Source organism: Lissotriton helveticus, chromosome 4_1, assembly GCF_964261635.1.
Source record: "Lissotriton helveticus chromosome 4_1, aLisHel1.1, whole genome shotgun sequence".
Taxonomy (NCBI): domain Eukaryota; kingdom Metazoa; phylum Chordata; class Amphibia; order Caudata; family Salamandridae; genus Lissotriton; species Lissotriton helveticus.
This window is the reverse complement of record NC_136063.1, coordinates 1,822,281,822-1,822,307,899: the sequence shown is the minus strand read 5'-3', so window position 1 is coordinate 1,822,307,899 and position 26,078 is coordinate 1,822,281,822. Positions and strand designations below refer to the sequence as shown.

General features: G+C 46.3%; 1 long non-coding RNA gene across 2 annotated transcripts in view; it reads right to left on the bottom strand.

The window, feature by feature from the left end:
- Positions 1–352: 352 nt before the first annotated feature.
- LOC144827694 (uncharacterized) overlaps positions 353–26,078 on the bottom strand; it is a 61,584-nt gene continuing 35,858 nt past the window's right edge. Inside the window, exon 3 of one of the 2 annotated variants that reach the window (XR_013610309.1) lies at positions 353–481. This is a non-coding gene — a long non-coding RNA (uncharacterized LOC144827694). Of the gene's footprint in view, positions 482–3,385; positions 6,469–26,078 lie in introns of those variants that run through there. The other variant, XR_013610310.1, reaches the window with a different exon arrangement.

Genomic DNA, 26,078 nt, shown 5'->3' with positions numbered 1-26,078 from the left:
ATAAATATTAAGACTCGCTCATCCTTCGTTTCACCCTTCTTTAACTTTTCGTTCTTCACATCCCTAAACTACATCTGCTATGACTTGGCTTCACAATAAAAAATTTCCAGCTGAGTTGAAGTGAAATAGAGGGGGCCATTGGTTACCAGAGAAGTACCGCCGCTAATGCTATTAAAAGTCAAGGTTGACTGTCTTCTCTGTGATAGCCCAAAAAGTGTTCTAAATTAGTATATGTTCTTGACAGTACAGTGTACTTATACTAGTGTACTGTGTACTATTGTACAGTACATCATACATTCCTTTGCGAACCTACTCAAAAAAATTTCAATAGTTAAGGAGTATATTAACTTACCACCATCCGCAGCCGCTGAGTCTTCCCCCCCAGCTCTTCCTGCTGGCACCGCCGCATCCAGAGTGGATCCCTCCGCACTGCTGGCCCCGGCACTGGTGGTCATCTGTGCCGCATCAGATGTTGTGACATCTAGGAAAAACATGTCATATTTTCAGATGCCATACACAACCCCCTATTTTGTCTCGTAATGGAAGAAAATGTTACATAACACATTTTTTATTACTGGGATTGAAAAAAATTAACGGTTTTGGGGAGGGTGTTAACCTTTTATATGCATATTCCATTAAATGCTACACTTCTTCTTATGACAACTGATGAATGCTTGCTTAACGTGCACCATTTTTCTCATTACAGAAAGAAGATTCCATTGACCTTCTGCCAGACGATTCACCAACTACTACTAAGTCATCACCAGAAGTACTTTAAGTACTTTAAAGAATGTGGGGGCTCCCACACAGTTATTCTAATAATTTCACGTGTCTGTTAACTATTAATAAGTTTGAGTCATACTAATTTCATTCATAGGAAAGTTGTTTAAACTTTAACGTCATCTTCATCCATCAGAATACTACGCTATTAAAAATAAAGAAATAATGTTTTAATTTCTTAATTAAAAATAAAACTTTAAAACTAACAAACACTGTGTGGTTTTTGTTTACGAGTGAGTGAGCGGAAAGGTTTGCACTACTGCACTTGGCAGTCATGTTTCAGTGACTCAGATAGACCGGGACTCGGAGGTAGTCTTCTTCTGGGTCGTAAAATCATTGGTCAGACATTCTAGATAGTCGGTCAGGGGATTGAGGGTTCAACTTCTGTTCGGACTGAGGTATGTCGAAAGTCGAACTGCACCTATCATCAACAATGTCCTATTTATCTTGTCCATACTTCTTTGTGCAAAATCAGTGATGGGGGAGAATAGGAATACGTAATCCAATCAGTTTCCTATAATGATAATACTTCTAATCAAAGAGAAAGGATCACTTGTCCTGCATAACATGGGGTATGCGGGGATGGTTCTTACTAGTCCCAATAAAAAATCCTCATACACGTGTTGGAATTTTTTTCGATGTTTTAGATGTATATCTTGGTTCTCCGCTATCCCTCACACGTGTTCTCATAGTCATGGGGTTTAGTGGTTTATGCGACCTCCATCCAGGCAGTATTACCCTTGTTAAAAACAGTAGTGATCAGAAATCGTGATTGTGACGTGAAGTAGTGAAATCCTAATGAAAATAACAATAAAAAAGCTCTCTAAACCAGACAATTATTTTAATGGTTCTGATCTTTAGAGGCCCAATTTAAAATTCAAAGTGAGTGAATAAGAGCTATTAGGACTCTTTCACAATAATAACGTGGTATAGGTCGACATGTTTCAGCCCTCCAGTCGCCAAAAGGTCGATGGGGCTTTCATCAGGACCACAGTGCTCAAGTGAATAGAGACCTCTCACGTCTCTATATGTAATGAAAGAATTCAATAGAACATATTGTTGCGTTGTTCTTTGACAGGGTCAGAGAGTACCTGTAAGATTAAAAAGACAAACTAGACAAGGGAAGGGTATGGTAATAAACATTTAAGACTAGTTGACTGGTATTCAAACACCAGGAACTTCTTTTTCGCACAATGGCTATGCAACTCAAAAATGGCAATACTTTGAAACTGACCGCCCTAAATCTCGATAGGGTCAACTCTCACACATTGGCAAAAAATGCTATTCCATAACTAGTATTGGCCTAATTCAGTTGGTTGTGTGGCCCATCACGCATCATGTTGGAATAAAACGAATGTAGCATTTAAAACTAATAAGCAAGCGTTGGGGTTCTGTCTATCTTTCAGTTTGTCTGTATGTAATCAACTGCGTGGTTATATCAAACTAATTAGGCAATGACATGCTCATATCGCCGGATTCGGCTTGTTACACCCATCTATTCATTCCTTGCACATACCTTATCTCGTGGTTGTAATAAACCTCAACGGGATCCAGCCGGGTCAGGGAGGAACACTACGACAACAAGTAGTTGTTTAGTGGCTGGTTTTGAAACAAAACAAAAAGGTACATTACGGTTATCGCTGTAGCGCCGCTACCTCTGTCACTCCATTACGCTGCTTGTGCTGACTCTGCCGATTCTGGTCCCGGAACCAGGAAGTCCTTCCGGAGACCAGTTTAAGTTAAAGTCAATGGCACAGGGACAGAAAACAGACTCGATTCTAATTCGTAGTCTGTTTTTTACCAAAATTCCTTCGTACAGTTCAAAAGTATTTGGGCAAGATATCATTTGATGTCTAATTTTTGACAGTGCCCAAACTCCCAAACTAAATTTCAAGTGAGAGAAATTGGCAATAAGTGATTTTAAAAGTTACTTTAGGCAGATAGTATCGATTGGGTTACATCCACATCATTAGGGAGACAGTGATATTAGAATTAAAGTATATATGATGAAAGCCCCATCGACCTTTTGGCGACTGGAGGGCTGAAACATGTCGACCTATACCACGTTATTATTGTGAAAGAGTCCTAATAGCTCTTATTCACTCACTTTGAATTTTAAATTGGGCCTCTAAAGAGCAGAACCATTAAAATAATTGTCTGGTTTAGAGAGCTTTTTTATTGTTATTTTCATTATGATTTCACTACTTCACGTCACAATCACGATTTCTGATCACTACTGTTTTTAACAAGGGTAATACCTCCTGGATGGAGGTCGCATAAACCACTAAACCCCATGATTATGCGAACACGTGTGAGGGATAGCGGAGAACCAAGATATACCGCTAAAACATCGAAAAAATGTCCAACACGTGTATGAGGGTTTTTTTATTGGGACTAGTAAGAACCATCCCCGCATACCCCATGTTATGCAGGACAAGTGATCCTTTCTCTTTGATTAGAAGTATTATCATTATAGGAAACTGATTGGATTGAGGTACTGGGTTTTTCAGAACCGGTGCTTAACCGGTAACCCAGCGGTGTCAGGGAATACACACCCAAAGACCTCGAGTCCTTTTCCTGATTCAGACCACAGAAACTCAGAGTCTTCTAGGTGAAGTCAAAGATCGGTTTTATTGGCTGCAACCAAGGTAACAAGTGTCCTAGAAGTACAACACATGGAAGTATGTTCTCAGGAGACTGCTTCAAATCACGAAGTCAGGCTTCTCTTCTTATACAAAATAATAAGCTTCAGGCAAACATTCCTAGATTTTCAGGATACTATTCACATATTTCGACCACAAATAAGTAACAGAGTTATGATGACAAGCTCACATTTCGTTTGTCTGATACATAATAAATTACTCGGCAAGGTCCGGTATTTCAATCAGATATCGGTGTTCCCCAATAAAATGAGCATGTTCTCATCATAAAACAAGTAGGGAAGAAGGAGCGGGGTCAGGTGTGGGCAAGATTCGGCAGGGTGAGGATGTGATGAAAGGGTTTTATGGCCGGGTGCGCCTAGATGCTATCTTGACCGGCCACTGGGAGAGGAACTGACCAAATGGGTTGGCCCGGGGCGATGGTTTCAACCTGCCCAGGTCACGAAAAAGTCAATCGAGGAGTGCTTGTCCTTATGATATTGGATTAAGCCTATGTGAAGGGCAACATACAAAATGGCTGCCGTATACAAAATGGAAGCCAAGGGTTCAGGGTATAAGTGATGATTTCGAGGTGAAAGCAACCTTCGAATGCGACGAAAATGTTTGTACATAATGTACTCGCCATTCTCGGTCTTTTGATACTAAATCTGTCGTGATACGATGAAGTTTTATTCTTGCGTCTGAATGGTTACACGAGTTTGGATTTTCAGTACTACAAACCCTCCTTTTGCCCTTACATAGGCAATTTAACCTACTCTCATGTTAATCTGATTTTAGGTCGATATTCCTGAAGTCATTGAGATGTTGCTGTAACATCATCCTAGTACTTAGCTCGTCTCTTGATACAGGTTTCCTTATACATGATGTGACACAAAGGCCACATATTGCAGTAGCACACTTCACAAACAGACAGAACAGGAAAAGGATGGCTAAGACCATCCCAATGACCATCAGGATTTTCCATCCCCAGCTGGATATTAGTTCCCAGAACCACCCCATTAACGGTCAATCTCCTTTATCCATATGAATAGATTCGGAAAACTTATGCAGTTTGGAGATGGCTTGGTACACTGTTGGAGCGTTATCTGGGATAAAAATGCAGCAACTAGATTGGATCAATCTGCATACCCCACCTCGGTCTGCAAGGATGACATCTAAGGCGACCCTGTTCTGAAGGGTCATAAGACGATCCGACTGGAGCTCAGCAGTCAAGTTACTAAGGGCACCAGCAGTTTCAATCACGGTGGACTCAACTACCCTTGTCAATTGTCTTATGTTCCTGCTGTTAGCCATGGATCCCCAGAACGGCAGAAAACCCTTTGCAAAGTCACCAAATTCTTGACCTGCAGTGTCCTCTTCACTCAAGACACCTCTAACTACCCTTGTCCTGTGGTAATCCGCCGCTGCTGTGTAGGTGGGAGGTAACAGGAACGAAACGAAACATGAGCCCGAGAAGTCAGGGGGCAACCATGTATAGGCTCTATCATGACAGATGAAATAAGTACCCTTAGCTGCTAAAAACGCTGGGGAAGTCTGAGACCCAAAAATATATGTTTCTGTACAGATACTTCTCCCTAACTGAGCTCTGGGATTCCTGCCAATGCCTTGCAGACACAAGTTACCTTGATGGGGTACAATCCAGATCGGGGAAGATTTCTTCGCTTGCTGTTTCTCACTTAAAGTAGCTCCATATCCGGTCACGTTCCAACCTACATATGCAAGTATCTCGTCATTAGGGGTATTTTCATAAGAAGTTACTTCCTTAATCATGTCAACTATGCCTTTTACTAGGGCGCTAGTCTTGAGGTTGTCTTTTACAGAACGTAGGGGTTGGATTTCTCGTGCATATATGAACATCGTTCTGTATGCCCACGCAGAACCATTATGACTGAAAGGTAGAACTAGATAAGGGATACCTTTATCCGTCTTGTGAGGCATAAGTCCACATACCCAACAATTAGTTGTGTTCATTACTAACTGGTGCTGGTGCAGGAGCTGAATGAAGGAATTATTAATGAATTCTAATCTCCTATGGGATTCATGGCCAGGAAGGGAGTGGAAAGAATGAGGGGAAACAGTAGTAGGAGGAGGTGTAGGGGATGCAGGTGGTGCGAGTGTTACATGAAAAGAGAATCCTATCAGAAATATCATCACACTGGATATCATAAAAATGCATACTATTAAAATACTTTTCCTTGTCGCCACTGTACACAACTGGCGTCTAGAGTTCATTTGTTTGGCAGGCCTTTCCATTTCAGAAAACTCCATCCTTTCTAGAGTGCTGCCCACGGTGGTAGGTTGATTCTGCTAAAAGATGCTTCTGTCAGTCCAGGGCAACTCCCTTAGACCAACCAGAACTCCCGACCTAACGTCGTTAGCTGCACCCAAAAGACTTTTTAGGCAACCGCGGCCCTAGCAGCGGAACCCGGATGGCGGTTCGAAAAACAAAAATGAGCACGTTTTCTTCTGATGGAGGAGCAGCCTTTTCAAAAATAGTACTTGGAGGGAAAAATAATTCTTTATTAGTCCATAGGTTTTTGCTTTAAAGTGGAAAAAGAAGTTTAATTTATTAGTTCATATTTCTTGGTCTCAAATCGTATCTTTGTCTTCCCGGTACTGTGTTGTCCTGGAACAACAGTTCAGGCTCTGAAGTGTTCAATCGTTTTGACGGTGGCACACCTTCTTGAAGAATGTTCTTGTTTTCGCGCTCAGAGTTAGTTCCTTTTACTTGTGCATCACTGAAAGGTATGAACCGAGGTACTGTGTCTGTTTCTGAGTCGCCGACACCTTCCTGGACCCACTGGTCATATGGCAGAGGAAGAGGGACCTTCTTGCAGTGGACCCCGTGGATCCAGGCCTTTTTCCCTTCCACTCGCACTGCCGATCTTGTAGAGAGAAGGACAAGGTGTGGCCCTGTCCACCTGGGCTGGTCGTTTCTGGTCCTCTGGAAGTTTCGCACCAGTACCCAGGATCCAGGGTCCATGCTGTGTCCCGGAGTCTCAGAGACCGGAGGCAGGGTGTCGTTGACCTGTTGATGTAAAACACGCAATTTAGCCGTCAATTCATATAGATAGTCAAGTAGAACGGGGTGCTCGAGCTCGCTAAACTTTTTGGGCCTAGGCACTCCCCATACGTTGGCCGGGCGGCCGAAAATAATTTAGTAGGGGCTGAGTTTCACTCGCGAATGCACAGTCATTCTGGTGGATAGGAGTGCTAAGGGTAGAGCGTCAGGCCATTTAAGACCTGTGCTCGCTTGTATTTTGGCCAATTTTAACTTAAGAGTGCCGTTGTAGCATTCTACTAATCCAGCTGATTGGGGGTGATTTGCAGCGTGGAACTTCTGCCGGATACCTAGTCCTTCACACACTCTCTTCATCACACAACCCACAAATTCACTCCCATTATCAGACCAGACCATTCTAGGCATTCCGAATCTAGGGACGTACTCTTTCACAAGGGCTTTCGCTGTGGACAGGGCAGTATTGTCTTTCAGGGGGTATGCTTCTATCCATCTCGAGAAGGCACAAACAACAACGAGCACATATTTTAAACTGTTGCACCTTTCCATATGGATGAAATCTAGCTGCAAAACCTCTAACGGATACGTAGGAGGTGCAAAATGACCAGCTGGAGTTGGGGTTCCCCTACCAGGATTGTGTTGCAGACACACCATGCAATTCTTGACCACGTTTTCTGCACACTTGGGAATCCCTGAATTCTCCCATACTGGAGCCAGCAACTTGCAAATCCCTTTCACGCTGATATGAGCCATACCATGGGCCATTGTGACTACTGCAAGCACGTACGCATCGGGTAACAACCACCTCTGATGCTCTGACAATTCAATCCAGCAACCACTCGCATCCATTCTACCCGAACTTTCTCTCCACGTACTTAACTCTTTCTCTGTGGCTTCGGCTTGAATGGACTTCACACTCTCTATCGTGTCTTCACACATTCCTATGTCACCAACCCATCTTGCAGGTCCTGCAACATACATTCGGCTCATCACATTCTTCGCAGTTTCTTTAGCCGTTTTATCAGCGAACGCATTTCCACGACCAACATCATCAGTCACTTTCTTGTGAGCGCTACATTTCACAATCGCTACTTGTAAGGGCAAAGTCAGTGATTCTAGAAGCTCATTTATCAACTGACCATGCTTAATTTTAGTTCCATGCGAAGTCAGAAATCCACGTTCTTTCCACAATCGTCCAAAACTATGGGCCACGCCGAACGCGTACTGGCTGTCGGTGTAGACAGTTACTTTCATTCCTTTCGACAACACACATGCTCTCGTGAGTGCAATTAGCTCCGCTGCCTGAGCTGAATTGTGTGGGATGCGTATAGCTTCAACGATCGTGTGCAAAGTCGTGACAGCATATGCTGCAGTCGTATCGCCATTCGGAAGCTTGAAACATGAACCATCCACCCACAATGTACCATCACATTCAGCAAGAGGAGTGTCGAAGAGGTCTAGTCTTCCTTTCGTCTCTTCCTCTGTTCTATAAAGACAATCATGCTGTTCTGAAGCATCTGATTATTCTATGAATGGTAACAACGTGGCTGGGTTAAGGGTGTTGCACTTTTGAATGTGCACATGACTTGCTAGCAAAGTCAGTTCGTACCCTGACAATCGAGCACTGGTTAAGTGCTGTGTCTTGGTTCTATTTAACAATGTGTCTACTGCATGTGGGACCATCACGATTAGTGTATTATTCATTACTAGACCAGCAGACTGTCGAATAGAAACGGCTGCTGCTGCTGTGGCTCTTAAACAACTTGGCAATGCTCTAGCTACCGGGTCCAAAGTTGACGAGAAATAGGCGCATGGGCGCTGCCTATCTCCAAATAGCTGAGTCAACACAGACAATGCAGAGCCCTCCTTCTCGTGGACATACAATGTGAAAGGCTTACTGTAGTTGGGGGTACCTAACACAGGAGCCGAACATAATGTTGTGCGTAATTCAGAAAAACTGTTCTGACACTCATCAGACCAAGGAACGGGATTGGGTGTATTTTTACACGTTAATGCCACCAAGGGTTTGGCCAGTAACGAAAAATTTGGAATCCACTGTCTACAGTACGATGTAATGCCCAAGAAAGCACGCACTTCTCTCTGTGTTCTTGGCACATTCAATTTCGCTATTGCCTGAATTCTTTCTGGGGTCAGTTTCCTTCCCTCCTTCGATAAGAGATGACCTAGGTAGGTCACTTCTTGTCGGCAATATTGCAGTTTGGAAAGTGACACCTTGTGATGAAGATCACACAGATGACGCAATAATGACAGCGTGGCCTTTTTACAAATTTCCTCAGTGTCTGCAGCAATGAGTAAATCATCCACATACTGTACAAGAGTAGCACCTTCAGGTAAAACAATCGTATCAAGCTGTGTTTTTAGAGCTTGACTGTATATTGATGGACTTTCACAGTAGCCCTGAGGAGCGCGCTTAAAGCGGAAGCTGCGACCTCCTAAACTGAAGTAAAAAATATCCCTGCTTTCTTCAGCAATCGGAATGCTGAAGAAAGCATTCTTCAGGTCAATCACGGAAAACCAAGAGGCAGATGCTGGAATCATAGTCAATAATGTGGTAATGTCGGGGACAACTGGGAATTGTGGCATAACTATTTTATTCACCTCTCTAAGGTCAATCACGAATCTGTACACAGGTGGCTGAGAGGGGTCAGTCCGTTTTAAAACAGGCAGAACAGGACTATTGCAAACATTTCCTCGTGTTTCTTCAATCACATCCTTTGCAATTAATTCGTAAACGATTGCTAGCAAAGCTTTTTCACCCTCACTAGAAATCCTATATTGTGGAATTCGTGGCATTTTAACATTGGCTTTCAATGTTACAACATATGGTGGAATTTCTAAAAGGCCTACATCATTAGGGCCAGCGGCCCAAAGAATGTCTGGAAGAAACGACAATTCTGCTGGAAGTTTGTCCCTCGACAAATACATGGGAGAAACCACTTTCTTACCTAAAGTAAGTTGCACCCCTGAAGGAGAACAGTACAAAGTCGCATACAATCTTTTTAACAAATCCAATCCTAGCAAGTTTTCACCACAACCTGTTGTCAGAATGAGGTGTGCTTCGAATTCGCAAGGACCAACAGAAAGAGACAAAGGGTCAGAAATCGGATTTCTAACTGGGGCGCCAGAAAAACCTACAGAAACGTTCATTTCGCCAGACAAAGGTGCACCAAGGAGTTTGGAGTGCATAATAGAACTCTTTGTAGCACCAGTATCCAACAGAAAAGGCTCTGACACACCTAATGTAATCACCTCAACGTAAGGTCCATTCTGATCTACTGGAACTGAAACAACTCCCTCTCTTTGTCTATGGCTGTCCTAGCAATCATTACTGCTCCATTGCTCGCCTTCTGTATAGTAATTATCTGTATAGTACTGAGCTGTTCTACCAGATGCGTTGTTCTGCTGATCGAATTTATTCATAGAATTCTGTGGTGGAAGAGACTGCGCATTCTGGGGGACGTTTCCACGTCCTCTACCTCTAGGTGCTTGCTGAACGCCTCTACCTCTTGCGTTCGAAACACCGTTCGCACGTTGTAACAAGATAGGGCAACTATACTTGAAATGACCTTCCTCCTTGCAATATGAACACTGGTTGGGACCTATATTGACACGTGGCTGATTATACTCGACTCTTTGTGAGTTCCCTTGATACTGTTGTGGCTGCCGATAGTTATTCTGATAGGTGTTCTGAGCACCGTTATTCTGGCCATTACCACCACCACGTGGCGGATAGGCCTGCTGCAGTAAAACCTTAGTCTTCAATTCTTTCGTTTTCTTTTCTACTCTATCTTTCTCGTCTTTGTCTCTATTCTCGTAATATTGCGCAGTTGCTAATATCTGTGCTGAAGAGGAAACAGCCCAAGAACTCTCCGAATCTTTGAACTTTTTACACAATTCTGGAAGCAGATTGTGCACGAACTTATCGACAAATAATCGCTGACCACCTTCTGTGGTCATGTCTTGGCCACTATGATCGACAAACGTTTCTTCGAACCTGGTGAAGAAATCTGAGACCGTCTCGTCTTTCTTCTGTTTACATGCAGATAACTTATCCCAATTCACACGTATTGCAGGCATTATCGTTTTCATGTAATCAACTATTTTACCAGGAAGTTCTGCTATTAATGGCTCAGGTTTAGCACCACCAACTTGTCGGGCATCTACAGCAGCGATATTGGCCCATGAATCGCCTAATTCCTGATCATGATCTGAATGGCGAATCTTACTCCATAAAGGCTGTGGAACAACGTTCCCAAATAACATATCGATATCGGCTAAGTTCATTATACATGACCCAGCAGTCTGCGACAATTCTTTGTAATACCCAGCAAGATTCTTACGCGGATCTGGTAATGTCTGTTTAAGTGCTAAAACTTCAGCTCTCTTCCATGGGACATGTACCCATACACGCTGAAAGTGTGGCGGAATAGGAGGTTCAACAGATGTGTCACCCTCCCTCCATTGCGGGGGAACTTCTCTCATGGGATACTGTTGTGCCTTTTTCCTAGGTGTATCGCGCTCAGACTGTGAACCAGAAGTGTTCCCTTTACTCCGATAAGACAACAACATCTCAACCGCTTTTTGGACATCGGGACCTACGATCATTCCTTCCCCAAACTTGAACCGTACATGACAACTCCTGCGGGTTACTTTCTAAATCATTATCTTCCAAATCCTCACTGAGAAAAACACACATTTGTTCAAAAACATATCTCTGCGTCGGTGCTTCCCACTGAAGGAAGACTTTCATGATAGATTCACGTCATACTTTGCAGTATCTATGATCCATTTACGAGCTAAACGATTCAATACATCTCTCTCTTGGTAGTCAGGCAGTTGACTTCGCAACTGTCTTCGTTCCGTGTTAGGGGTCGTTTTAGGCGACTGAAAAAGGGGTGAAGGAATGTTAGTGACAATGCTGGCCATTTTATGCCAAACGGAAGGTGAAAGTGAGGGAGGAACGGGTGGAAAAACAGTGTGAGATAAGGCTGAAGTAGAGGTAATAGCAGAGGGAGCATTATGAGAGATCGAAGATGCACTAGGCAAAGTCATAGAAGGTGTAAGCGAAGTAGATGTAGCCAGTGTGCCTTGAGGAGGCTGCACCGGAGGAGCGGAAGCCAGCTGAAGAACAGCTGGTGGGTGCTGTAGAAGGGCAGGCATAACAGTCATGGGCGGCGCAACTAAGGGTTGCGGAGGCGCCGTGGCTGTTTGTGCATAGGGGGGTGGTGAACTTAATAAATGCGACATTAATGGGCCTTTTTCACGTTCTTTAGCTGTCTCTTGCTGAAGAGACGGCAAAACTGGATAGCATTTATCTGTTGCCATTTTACGTTGCCTGTGCAACTGCTCACTCATCTGTACCTCTTCTTTGTCTTTAAACCGCATAGCAGCTTGTATTACTGAAATATTCCCTTCTCTCTTATTTTTCTTCTCCAATTTAATTTCTTTTTGTCTGGCCTCTTTACGCCATAGGCGGAAAGAGTCAAACATCGCCGGCCGGGCTTTCTTTTTGAAAAGTGTAACTTCGAGGTTATCTAGGATTTCCGTGTCGAAGCTACCATGTTGGGGCCATTTTAAAACACCATCTTTTCTGGTGTATTTAATCCATACTTCGTTATATGTGATGGGGCCTACCCCATGTTTCACATATAACTCATAAGTTGGAGTTCCAACCGGAGGAACCGGACATGAGTCCTCCAATCGGGAGTCCCTATTATTACCACTGAGACAAAACAAATTTCCAAGTCTAAGATTAGGCATCTCTGCTCTCTAGTCTAGTTCCAAACGTCGAAGGATTATCGATTACGATATTTTCTCGTGAAAACACGAGTCCTTCGGTTTTGGTGCTTGCAAGTACCAACACAAAACTTTCCCAAAGGATACCCAAGACTAAGATCAACTAAGGACTGGGAGACGCTCCACTTATACTTAACTGAAATGTCGATGACGTCACTAGAAGGCTCGTCTTAGTGTTTCGCTCTACCAAACTTCAAGGGTCCAAATCAGGGCGATAGCCAGGGCAGCAGTCCTTTGTAGCCGTCGGGAAGCGGGGAACCTCGCAGCAAAGACCTTCGGACCACGTCGACATGCAGGGGTCGCTGAAGTGGCGGCCTTCCTCCGGAATTTTCACACGAAGCTCCTCACGAACCTCTGGCTGGACCGGTACCGCTGGAATCGCCCCAAACGTTGGGCGCCAACTGAGGTACTGGGTTTTTCAGAACCGGTGCTTAACCGGTAACCCAGCGGTGTCAGGGAATACACACCCAAAGACCTCGAGTCCTTTTCCTGATTCAGACCACAGAAACTCAGAGTCTTCTAGGTGAAGTCAAAGATCGGTTTTATTGGCTGCAACCAAGGTAACAAGTGTCCTAGAAGTACAACACATGGAAGTATGTTCTCAGGAGACTGCTTCAAATCACGAAGTCAGGCTTCTCTTCTTATACAAAATAATAAGCTTCAGGCAAACATTCCTAGATTTTCAGGATACTATTCACATATTTCGACCACAAATAAGTAACAGAGTTATGATGACAGGCTCACATTTCGTTTGTCTGATACATAATAAATTACTCGGCAAGGTCCGGTATTTCAATCAGATATCGGTGTTCCCCAATAAAATGAGCATGTTCTCATCATAAAACAAGTATGAAAGAAGGAGCGGGGTCAGGTGTGGGCAAGATTCGGCAGGGTGAGGATGTGATGAAAGGGTTTTATGGCCGGGTGCGCCTAGATGCTATCTTGACCGGCCACTGGGAGAGGAACTGACCAAATGGGTTGGCCTGGGGCGATGGTTTCAACCTGCCCAGGTCACGAAAAAGTCAATCGAGGAGTGCTTGTCCTTATGATATTGGATTAAGCCTATGTGAAGGGCAACATACAAAATGGCTGCCGTATACAAAATGGAAGCCAAGGGTTCAGGGTATAAGTGATGATTTCGAGGTGAAAGCAACCTTCGAATGCGACGAAAATGTTTGTACATAATGTACTCGCCATTCTCGGTCTTTTGATACTAAATCTGTCGTGATACGATGAAGTTTTATTCTTGCGTCTGAATGGTTACACGAGTTTGGATTTTCAGTACTACAGGATCAGGTATTCCTATTCTCCCCCATCACTGATTTTGAATATTAGCAGCGTGCAGCTGTGGGAGACATTGGTTGCGCATGGTAAATCCCCTTCTGTACAGGAAGGAATCTCAACATGACAGACAACCTTGGATTGAGTTATTCAACAGCAGAAATAGAAGAAATACTCGCTCGACCACCATTACTTTTAGACAGGGACCTCTCACAAACATTGGCGAACAATAAAGAATGGGATGAACTTTCAGAGTTAAAGAAAGAACAAGTAAGGACTGCAGTACACGGCATAATAATGACAGAATAGCTTAGAGTGAACGCAGCGCCCAAAGGTCTATGGGTAACAAATGCACCCCGCATCTTCCTCAAGGACCTAGCATTCCGTAAAGATTGGTCAGCGATTTCTTGGAAATGTACTAGAGATTATCTAGTACTAATAATTAAAACAGCGACCAAGATAACAGATGAACTGACCATAAAGATTAAAATCATCGAGACAAAATTGAACAACATGGTCCATGTTACTGTATACAAACAAAGACTGAAAGAAATCAATAAGGAAATGAGTGAATCTCAAGAATTTCTGACACAGCAGAAACTACAAAAACTAGCGAAAGAAATTTTCATTGGAAAAGATCCACCCCTACAGCCATAAAGATTTCAATCCAAATGACAACGTGTCTAACGATGGATCAAACAGTGGGTCGTCCACTGATGGCTCTGATTGGAGTGGTGATGACTTCACAAGTAATCAAAGAGGAAGAAATCGCAACAGACGAGGTAACCGTCGCGGCCGCAACTATTGGCGGACGCCCAACTATCAGGTCAATCCCCCCATGTTCCCATTTCCGCCCTTCAATCCTCATTTTCAAGGTTGGGTAGACCCGTATTTTCAGGATCCCCCACAAATGACCCATCAAATGCAACAACCAATGGGAAGTAATTACCAACAAGGACCACAACCTTTTTTAGGGAGAGGCCAGAACAGTCAGGGTCCAAAACAAAGAGGAGTAACCTGGCAAGATTAAGCACGCCAAGTACAAACCAGGAGTGTGACCAGAGGCAAAACAGGAACGAACATAACACCCTCGTCGTGAACCTGACAGATAAGGTCTTAACCAAAGACCAAGAAGAAGTTCTCAATAAAGAACTTGGATATGTCCCTACGCCGAACTTAGACACTTTCAAGATGAAATGTGAGGTTGCAGAATTTTGTAGGAAGTTGAAATTAAAAGCCTTCTTTAGCAACCAGACTTCCCAACCTACAGATGGGGACACGACTCTACGGAAAAAGTCCACTTTCTGCCCTCTCAACACTCAAGTACCGATTGAGATACTGACTTTCGAAAATGCCATCATGAAAGTAATTGACGGCCTAAAAGATAACACCAGTAAACCTTTCCAAAACCTGTCCAGATCAGAACGGATAGCAATGAACGAGTTGAAAAATGGCGAAAACATCATTATCAAACAAGCAGACAAGGGAGGAGGGGTAGTTATCCTCACCAAAGACGGCTACAACCAACAATGTTTAGACCTCCTTTCGGATCAGAAATTCTACAAAGAAATAAGTCTCGACCCAACACCTAGATTACAAAGGACAATATCACTGATGGTAAACGAGGCTGAGACGAATGACTGGATCTCTAAAAAGGAAGCAGAATTTCTTGAGACTTCTAACCCACGAATACCATATTTCTATTCTTTGCCGAAGATACATAAGCCCCGCACACCACCCCCTGGAAGGCCTATCGTGTCAGGTATCGGTTCGGTGTTGGAACCTCTATCGCAATTTGCGGATCAGTACTTAAAACCACTCGTTCAGAAAACCCCTACATATCTGAAGGACACAAGAGATCTCCTGAACCTTCTGAAAGAATTTAACTACTCTGAAGAGGAAATGATCCTATTAGGACTCGATGTAGAGAGTCTCTACACGAGTTTACCTCAAGAAAAGACACTGGAGACCCTAGAAACGATAGACTATAACATTAACTGGGACCACAAAACACCTAGACATTTTGTGCTAGAATGCTGTAGGATGGCTCTCACTGAGAATTTCTTTAAATATAATGACACCATGTTCCAACAATGCCATGGAACGTCCATGGGAAGTACATTTGCGCCGAGCATAGCAGGATTATATGTGAGTATTTTTGAAGAGAATTACGTCAACAATCCCATTAATCCCTACCAGGAACAGATACTATTTTGGCGTTGTTATATTGACAATGTCATTTTGATTTGGAAAGGTGATTTGCAGAGCCTCATTGATTTCCATACCTGGATCAATACGTGTGATGAGTGGTTGAAGTTCACCTACACTGCTGATAAAAAACAATTAGACTTTCTGGACATCACTATCTATGCAGAGGGACAGTCTTTACAAACAAAGACATACTACAAACCAACGTCAAAAAATAGTCTACTTTCTTTCCAGAGTTACCACCCAAGACCATTAAGAGAAAATCTCCCTTATAGCCAATTCCTCAGGCTCCGCAGGAATTGCAGTAAATTAACAGAATTTAAACAACAAGCGGATGACCTGAGAGCCAAACTGGTAGAAAGGCACTACCCTAAAAGAATTGTTGAGAACTGTAGAAAAAGAGCTAGGAATCAGCATAGAGAGGTGGAGAAGTGTGGCTCAATGGTTAGAGCGGCAGACCCTGATGCAGAGGTCTAGCCCGGGACCAGGGTTCAATTCCCACCTCGGAGGGTCTTGGGCTCAATTTCCTCGGACCTGATAATTCTCGCCTCGGTGCCTAGTCTAATCATGGGTCCCACTCTGCAACTCTGGGCAATAGCTTGCTTAATCTCCACAACGCCCCCCACAACGCTAAGGATGCCTGGCCTCCACCTTGGGGGTGCCCAGGAGTGGACACCTCACAGGGAAAGCCAGGATGGGTTCCACAGCGGTATTCGTACAAGCGCCTTGAGACCCTTGCGGGTGAGTAGTGCGCTATACAAGTATCAATTTACATTTACATCTACCTTCTGGAGACTACCCAACGAGAGCAAAACCCAGATATCACCACTTGTGTCACAACTTATGGCCCAGCCAGTAACAGACTGAAAAAGATTGTAAATAAGAACTGGAGGATATTAACATCAGCTAACATACAGTGGCCAAAACCAAGATTTGCGAATAAACGCACACGCAATTTAAAAGATATACTGGTCCACACTAGACCACCTCCGAGAAAACCACTTGCAATCACAAATTCACCGTGGGATAATAGTCCAGTAACAGGTCATTATCCATGCGGATCGTGCTCGGTCTGCCATCTCACAAAGATTACAAAAGAGATACAGCTTTTACCTAACTTCAAATGGCGATTGGCACAACACACGAATTGTAACACAAGTCATGTCATATACATGATTACCTGCCCCTGTGATAAACGCTATATAGGAATGACCTGCAGGAAGATAAAACAACGTCTGTGCGAACACCGAAGCAACGTTAAATGTAAGAAGATGACGACGAAAATGTCGAATCATTTCCTGGAGGCACAACACACAAACGACCTCAAGTGGGTCATTTTGGAAACCTTGTTACACAAAGACCACAATGCTGAGAGAATCCTCTTCGAAAAGGAACAGAGGTGGGTCCATAGACTTGGCACAGATCAGAACGGATTAAATGATAACATACCTTGGGGTACCATTTATAGATGAATGGCTACAATAAAGTGAGGACACCACTGTTAAAAATCATCTTTGCATGAGAGACAACTCTTGATTTACTGCCTCAAACCTCTTTAATCAAAATACTTTAATTCTAATATCACTGTCTCCCTAATGATGTGGCTGTAACCCAATCGATACTATCTGCCTAAAATAACTTTTAAAATCACTTATTGCCAATTTCTCTCACTCGAAATTTAGTTTGGGCACTGTCAAAAATTAGACATCAAATGATATCTTGCCCAAATACTTTTCAACACCGCCACCTTCCCGGAGAGCTGGAAGCACGCCAAGCTCAGCGCCCTCCTGAAGAAACCAACAGCGGACCCCACCTACCTCAAAAACTTCCGCCCCATCTCGCTCCTCCCTTTTCCTGCTAAAGTCATCGAGAAGATCGTCAACAGACAGCTGGCCGCCTTCCTCGAGACGAACAGAACCCTCGACCCCTCGCAGTCCGGCTTCAGAGCCAACCACAGCACCGAGACCGCCCTCATCGCAGCCACCGACGACATCCGGACCCTGCTCGACAAGGGGGAAACAGTGGCCCTCATCCTCCTGGACCTCTCCGCTGCGTTCGACACTGTCTGCCACCGCACCCTAGTCCAGCGCCTCAGCAATATCGGTATCCAAGAGAAGGCACTGGAGTGGATCATCTCGTTCCTCGCCGGAAGAACACAAAGAGTCCGCCTCCCCCCGTTTCGCTCCGAGGCCACCGAAGTAATCTGCGGCGTTCCGCAAGGATCTTCACTCAGCCCCACCCTGTTCAACGTCTACATGAGACCTCTTGCAGCCATCGCACGCCAGCACAACATCATCTCCTACGCCGACGACACCCAGCTGATCCTCTCCCTCACCAGAGACCCCGACACCGCCAGAACCTGCCTACACGAAGGGATGAAAGACGTCGCCGAGTGGATGAAGGACAGCCGCCTGAAACTGAACTCGGACAAGACGGAAGTCCTCATCCTGGGATCTTCGCCCTCCGCCTGGGACGACTCCTGGTGGCCCCCAGCCCTGGGCACCGCACCCAAGCCAACCGACCACGCACGCAACCTGGGCTTCATCCTGGACTCCTCCCTCTCGATGACCAGACAAGTCAACGCCGTCTCCTCATCGTGCTTCAACACCCTGCGTATGCTTCGCAAGATCTTGCGCTGGATCCCGACCGAGACCAGTAAGACAGTCACCCAGGCACTCGTCACCAGCCGACTGGACTACGGAAATGCCCTCTATGCCGGAACCACAGCCAAGCTACAGAAAAGACTCCAGCGCATCCAGAACGCCTCGGCCCGACTCATCCTGGATGTCCCCCGACGCAGCCACATCTCCAGCCACCTGAGGAACCTGCACTGGCTCCCCGTCGACAAGAGGATCACGTTCCGGCTCCTCACCCACGCACACAAGTCTCTCCACGACCTGGGCCCCAAGTACCTCAACGACCGCATGACCTTCTACACGCCCACCTGCCAGCTACGGTCCACCAGCCTCGCCCTCGCAGCCGTACCACGCATCCGAAGAGCCACCGCCGGAGGAAGATCCTTCTCTTACCTGGCTGCCAAGACATGGAACTCCCTCCCCATCCACCTTCGGCTGACCCAGGACCATCTCGACTTCAGGGGACAACTCAAGACCTGGCTGTTCGAGCAGTAGCATACCCCTTCCCCTAAGCGCCTTGAGACCCTCCCGGGTGAGTAGTGCGCTATACAAATGGTATGATTGATTGATTGATTGAACTGTACGAAGGAATTTTGGTAAAAAACAGACTACGAATTAGAATCGAGTCTGTTTTCTGTCCCTGTGCCATACTCTTTAACTTAAACTGGTCTCCGGAAGGACTTCCTGGTTCCGGGACCAGAATCGGCAGAGTCAGCAGAGTCAGCACAAGCAGCGTAATGGAGTGACAGAGGTAGCGGCGATAACCGTAATGTACCTTTTGTTTTGTTTCAAAACCAGCCACTAAACAACTACTTGTTGTCGTAGCGTTCCTCCCCGGCTGGATCCCGTTGAGGTTTATTACAACCACGAGACAAGGTATGTGCAAGGAATGAATAGATGGGTGTAACAAGCCGAATCCGGCGATATGAGCATGTCATTGCCTAATTAGTTTGATATAACCACGCAGTTGATTACATACAGACAAACTGAAAGATAGACAGAACCCCAACGCTTGCTTATTAGTTTTAAATGCTACATTCGTTTTATTTCAACATGATGCGTGATGGGCCACACAACCAACTGAATTAGGCCAATACTACTTATGGAATAGCATTTTTTGCCAATGTGTGAGAGTTGACCCTATCGAGATTTAGGGCGGTCAGTTTCAAAGTATTGCCATTTTTTAGTTGCATAGCCATTGTGCGAAAAATAAGTTCCTGGTGTTTGAATACCAGTCAACTAGTCTTAAATGTTTATTCCCATACCCTTCCCTTGTCTAGTTTGTCTTTTTAATCTTACAGGTACTCTCTGACCCTGTCAAAGAACAACGCAACGATATGTTCTATTGAATTCTTTCATTACATATAGAGACGTGAGAGGTCTCTATTCACTTGAGCACTGTGGTCCTGATGAAAGCCCCATTGACCTTTTGGCGACTGGAGGGCTGAAACATGTCGACCTATACCACGTTATTATTGTGAAAGAGTCCTAATAGCTCTTATTCACTCACTTTGAATTTTAAATTGGGCCTCTAAAGATCAGAACCATTAAAATAATTGTCTGGTTTAGAGAGCTTTTTTATTGTTATTTTCATTATGATTTCACTACTTCACGTCACAATCACGATTTCTGATCACTACTGTTTTTAACAAGGGTAATACCTCCTGGATGGAGGTCGCATAAACCACTAAACCCCATGATTATGCGAACACGTGTGAGGGATAGCGGAGAACCAAGATATACCGCTAAAACATCGAAAACATTTCCAACACGTGTATGAGGGTTTTTTATTGGGACTAGTAAGAACCATCCCCGCATACCCCATGTTATGCAGGACAAGTGATCCTTTCTCTTTGATTAGATGCATACTTCTTTGTGTGCAAAATAGTCCCTGAAACACTAGCGGTATGGGATGTGCTCCTCTCAAATCAAAAAGGCAACTGCTACCTGTTACTTGGTGTAAACAATGACATTTTGTTGTTGGAAATTGTCAAAGCACTTACATTAAGAAGACTGGAATAGACAGCAAGGGCAACCCAGAGGACTGCACTCAGTGCCTAGAGCTATTGCTGTATCAGAGTTTTGTTTCACACCGATTGCCAAATGGGCAAGCTTAGCTACCTACACAGACCGACTCATAATTGTAAATAGTAGTAGCACAGAGAGTGATGGTAGAGGCAGGATAAGAATGTAGAAAGTAGTGGGGGTGGAGCTTGCCGGCGCCGATGTAAGACGCGTGGTAGCAGAGCTCCGCACCAATGCCATAAAAATCCTGTAAAATATCCTTGACCAATGGAGATTAAATACTCCTAAAGTAAGGGGCGCACTCTCCGGAAGCAGCGAGGAAGCTGGGGGACGCCGCCTGCTGTGAATCGAAGAGCTACGGAGGAGTTGGGCCGCGTGCGTGCTCTCTGGCGGACTGGGCCCATGGCCGCGGCCTCGCCTGGATAACTGGCCGGCGTACGTGACGCTGCATGCGGCTGGTGAGGGAGCCGTCGCTCCGAGAACACTGGAACGCCCCCGGAGCCCGTACTTGATTGGCGAGGCGGAAAGGGCGCAAATGAGATCGGAGGTGAGGCAGCCCAGGGAAACGCTTGAAGAGAGCGAGAGCAACGTCTAACGGCCCCGGGGTGCGGCGAGACTCAGAGCTGCGTCCCAGTATCCTGGAGCCGACCGGCATCGGACTCACGGCAGAGAGGGGAAACCCGATCTTCACCTCCAAACGCTGATTGAACTTCACCGGGGTTGGCCTGTGCATCCGGGGGGGCCGCCGCCGGGGCTTAGGATACACTCTTGGGGGCCGGTTTGCTGGGACTGTACCCCCTCACCCCCCCTGCACAGTCTGCGCTGCGAGGCAGAACGAGCCTTGACAATCAGCTCCTGAGGGGTACGAAGCTGATAAGAGATTGAGGGCGAGGGGGCTGACTGGGGGAGATTGCGGCAGTCGAACGGCCGGCGATATTTCAGCCACGGCTTTGCCGCCAGCAGTGGCACAGGGGGGCCTTCCCTCACCTCCCCCCCCCTCCGGCACCGAGCGGCCAGGGGACGGACGGCGCGAACCGTAACAACGCTGCAAAAGTCAAAGCACCAGCGTCATCTCGACGGCACTTGCCTGCCCGCCTAGCGCAACACCTGCGAGCTCATAGGCAGGAGGGGCTTCCCGTGGCTAGAGTGTTAGCCAGGTGTCCTGCATTGAGAGTCGCTCCGGAGTGCAAAACGGTCCAGGTTGCCCACTAAGACTGTATCTGCCCTATTGCCTGACCCCACCAGATGAGCGAGAGGAGACTTTGCTGAGGGCTCTCGGTGGCCACTGCCACAGGTGACAACCATAGGGAGTATCTGGCTACTGGCGGACTGGGGAATGCTGCTCTGGAGCTGCAGCAGCAGGTCTAAACCAGCGTAGGCAATTGGCTGTATATTAACCCCTGGAGGAGCTGCACCGGATCCCTGTTGGGGCGACCTTGACAGCGCTCGAGCAGCGGTGGACCGAAAGGGGAGCAGCGTTGTGGCCTACACACCCTCGAGATACGGTAAAGCGCTCTTTGGCCTGCACTGTCCCACACTGTGACCTGGGGCGCTGTGTCCACTAGCGACTGGTCCCAGAGGGCGCTGTGGAGTGGAAAATACACTGTGGCGCAGAGCCTGTCTGCGCGGAATAGGTCACTGGAGTATCCCTGTAGTAAACATCACTGTCCACGTGTTGGGAGGCGAGTCGTCTCGGAACTGGACTGACCATCATGGGCAAAGGCGACAAAACACAGTCCAAGTTAACATTCGACCAACGGAGAAGTAAGGCCCCGGAATCTCCGGCACCTGAGGTACCACTGAGGGACAGAGGCCCCGAGGGCTCATTGTATGCGGATATAAAGAACATGCTGGTGTCGATGGAGAAAGGACTGCAAGACAGCATGACGTCTATTGGTTCAAAGATTGATGCCCTCACGTACCGCATGGATCGCATGGCAGAGCGGGTGGACAAACATGCGGAGCGGCTCGACATGTCTGAGAGATGACTCACCAAAGTGGAGGAAGCGCAGACTGAATAGGACAAAGACCGCAAACAGTTCACTAGACTACTTCAAGTAATACAGGATAAATCAGAGGACTTGGAGGCCCGCTCGAGGCGCTCCAACATACGCATCACGGGAATTGCAGAGACGACGCAAACTGGGAAGATGGAACTCTTTGTAGAAAAACTCTTGGTCACTCTCCTCGCAGATGACGTCTTCTCGCCGATGTTTATTGTGGAGAGAGCTCATCGAACGTTGGGGCCTCGACCGCGCGCAGGGGCACCTCCGAGACCGATAATAGCGAAATTGCTGAACTACAGGGACCGAGATACGGCGTTGCGGATCGCGAGAGACAAGGGGAAGCTACAGTTTGAATGTATGGATGTCTCCTTGTACCCGGATTTCACTGCGAAAGTTCAGGAGGAGCGTCGACATTTCGCCCCATATAAGAAGCAACTCAGGGAACTTGGCTTAGACTATGCTATGTTGTATCCGGCGAAACTAAGGATAAATAGACAAGGACATTCACACTTTTTCACGGACCCTAGAGAACTGCAAAAATCCTTGAAAGTGTGGTCCAAGGAGCGGAGGAATAGCCCGAGAAGTCCCAGTGAGGAGCAGGATGAGAACAGTCATCTAGATGAACAGGAATAATTGAACTAGTGACACCCAGGTTAATTTAATACTGGACTTGAGGGAGGCTGGGGAGAGTTGTAATATTGAGTCCTCGCTGCGCAAGGATCCGGTGAGCGGTGCTGCGCTGCACCGGGACATGACGGAGCCTGCGACTGGACTACGGTGCCATGGTTGGGTGAGATCTTTACACTATATATGCGCCAGGAGGCGATCTGGGGACATTTATAGTCTAGTTGCAGACGTCGTTTTTACCTTACCTCATAATGTATATGGTTATGGAACATTGATATTGCTGGGGGTGCCGTGGAGGGGGGGGGGGACAACGGGAAATGCCCTTAAGACACTCGCTGAGCACATACTTCGCCTCACGTTGGTAGACACTGAGGGGGCATTGGTGCTGAAACGAATGCAAGGTACACTGTATTGCCGTACTGTTATGAGTTTTTTTCTGGCATCTGCCTGCCCTGGCGCTTTTGGCTCTACTGGTCCTTAGGGTGGCCAGATTTGGGGTTGCTCAGAATGGTTTTGGTGGGGGGAGGAGGGGGGAGAGAGTGGGAGCTGCCAGGCCAGGTTGGGGGTGGTCTGCTGTGGGAGGGAAGGAAGAGGGTGGTGGGGGTGTTTTGTTTCGGGGAAGGGGAAGTTGTTTGTTGTGCCAGACGATGTGCCTCTTAGTTCCAATTCTCGAAGAATAGTCCTGCTAGCTGATGCCCACTCGGGTGCGGCCCTAAGGAGCCGGAGACTCCCTAAAGATGACAACTGTACCTCACTTTGGAGATGACTGATTGTAGTGGTATGACTGAAGAGGGTGCCACTGAGTCTCTGAGAGTGTTGACGTGGAATGCGAGAGGCCTCACCGATTATCGCAAGCTCAGGAAGGTACTAACGTATTTGCACAGACACCACATAGACGTTGCACTTATTCAAGAAACGCACCTCCCTACTACAAGCAAGATGTTATCGGCTAAGGGGCTGGTGGGTAACAGTGTGGCTGCGGGGTTTACCACACATTCCAAGGGAGTGCTTGTCTGGGTGAACCCTAGATCCAAATTGCAGTTGTCCATGATCAAGGCTGACTCAGAAGGCCGGTACTTGATTGTCAGGTGTGTAGGCAAGGGACACGACCTTATAATGGTTAATGTTTATGGTCCCAACTACAACTCCCCAGAGTTTTATGATGATCTGGCCACGCATTGCCGGCCTTATGTCAGCTCCAGTATGATTTGGGTGGGTGATTTTAATTTAGTGTTTGACCCGGGGTTGGACAGGTCCGCGGGGCCACCCAGACGACCGGCGGCTGCGGCCTTGCATATGAAAGCGGAACTTGTTAAACTAGACATGGTTGATATCTGGAGACATAGAAACACGACGAAGGGCGGATATACGCACTATTCAGCCTACCATGATACACATACACGGATAGACTACTGGCTGACATCCCGGTCTAGTGTCAAGCACATTAAGGGGTGTACGATACTACCGCGTACCCTGTCAGACCACTCCCCACTGCTCCTAGTCTTGGAGACACCGATAAAGAGAATCCCCCCATTTATGTGGCGCTTTCCCCCATACTCCTTACTGGATAACGTATTTAGAGGTGAACTGGCAGAGAATATAGATAGTTTTTTTTAAATCAATACGGGGTCAGTTGATAGTTTTCAGACAGTGTAGGATACATTTAAAGTGTATATCCGCGGTATAGCAATGTCCAAACACTCTAGTGTTCTCAAGGCGAGAAGGCAAAGACTGAAACATCTGGAAGCACAACTATTGACCCTGGAACAACAACAGCAGGGTGATCCCGCGGCTGACACTGCAGAGCAGATTAAGACGCTAATCACTGAATATAATGAGGAGGCAGACAGGGAAGTGCAACACATGGGCAAGTACGCCACTGCAAGCACATATGGCGAGGGAGACCGGCCCGGCTCTCTGCTGGCTAGAATAATGCGGAACGAAAGGCGACCTCAGGGGACACTCACAGGGGAACCGAGAATTCTCGAGGAATTCCCAGACTTCTATACAGGACTCTACAGGTCCAGATCCTCTCGAGTGGAAGAGGAAATAGATGACTACCTTAGCTACATTAAAATGCCCCTGCTGACTGACTCCCAAAGAGAATTCTTGATGATGCCCATACAAAAAGATGAGATTATGGAAGCGCTGGAAGGGATGCGATCTGGTAGCGCGCCGGGAGCGGATGGCCTGACGGTTGGTTTTTATTAGGCCTTTAAGGATATTCTAGTTCCACATCTATCTACTCTGTTTGACGACATCTATGTGGAAGGTAGAATGCCCAGATCTATGAGGGAGGCACTCCTTACTCCTTGTCACTATACTGAAGCCTGGGAAACCTTCGAATGCCTGTAGCTCTTATAGACCGCTTTCCCTGATAAATGTTGATGCTAAATTGTACGCGAAAGTATTGCCCACGCGCCTGGCGTTGCTCATCCCGGGAATGGTTGCACCGGATCAAGCAGGATTTATACCTGCCAGAAACCTCACTTATAATATACGAACAGTGCTAGGGACCATGCAACACGTAAGGCAGGAGAACAAAGCGTTAGCGATTTTCCTCGACATGGAGAAGGCTTTCGACTCTGTGGAGTGGCCCTTCATGCTGAGAGTACTTCGCAAATTGGGACTGGGGGAACCTTTTTTGCAGATGATCGGGCACTATACTACAAACCCACAGCGAGACTGCGAATGGGTGATCGTGTTACGGAAGCTTTTGAGATAAGTAGAAGAACTAGGCAGGGCTGTCCCCTTTCGCCCTTACTGTATGGGCTGGTGGCAGAACCACTGGCGTGCGCAATTAGGGAATACCATAGGTTTGAGGGAGTAAACTTTCCAACATACCAAATTGGTATCTCTACATACGCAGATGACACGCTGTTATATGTCCGAAACCCGGAAACGAACCTCTCTTCAGTGCTCAGAGGAGTAGTAAGATTTGGGGCTCGTTCAGGGCTGAAGGTGAACTGGCACAAATCGGTTGCGTTTCCATTAACACCCGTGACATCACAATTTGATG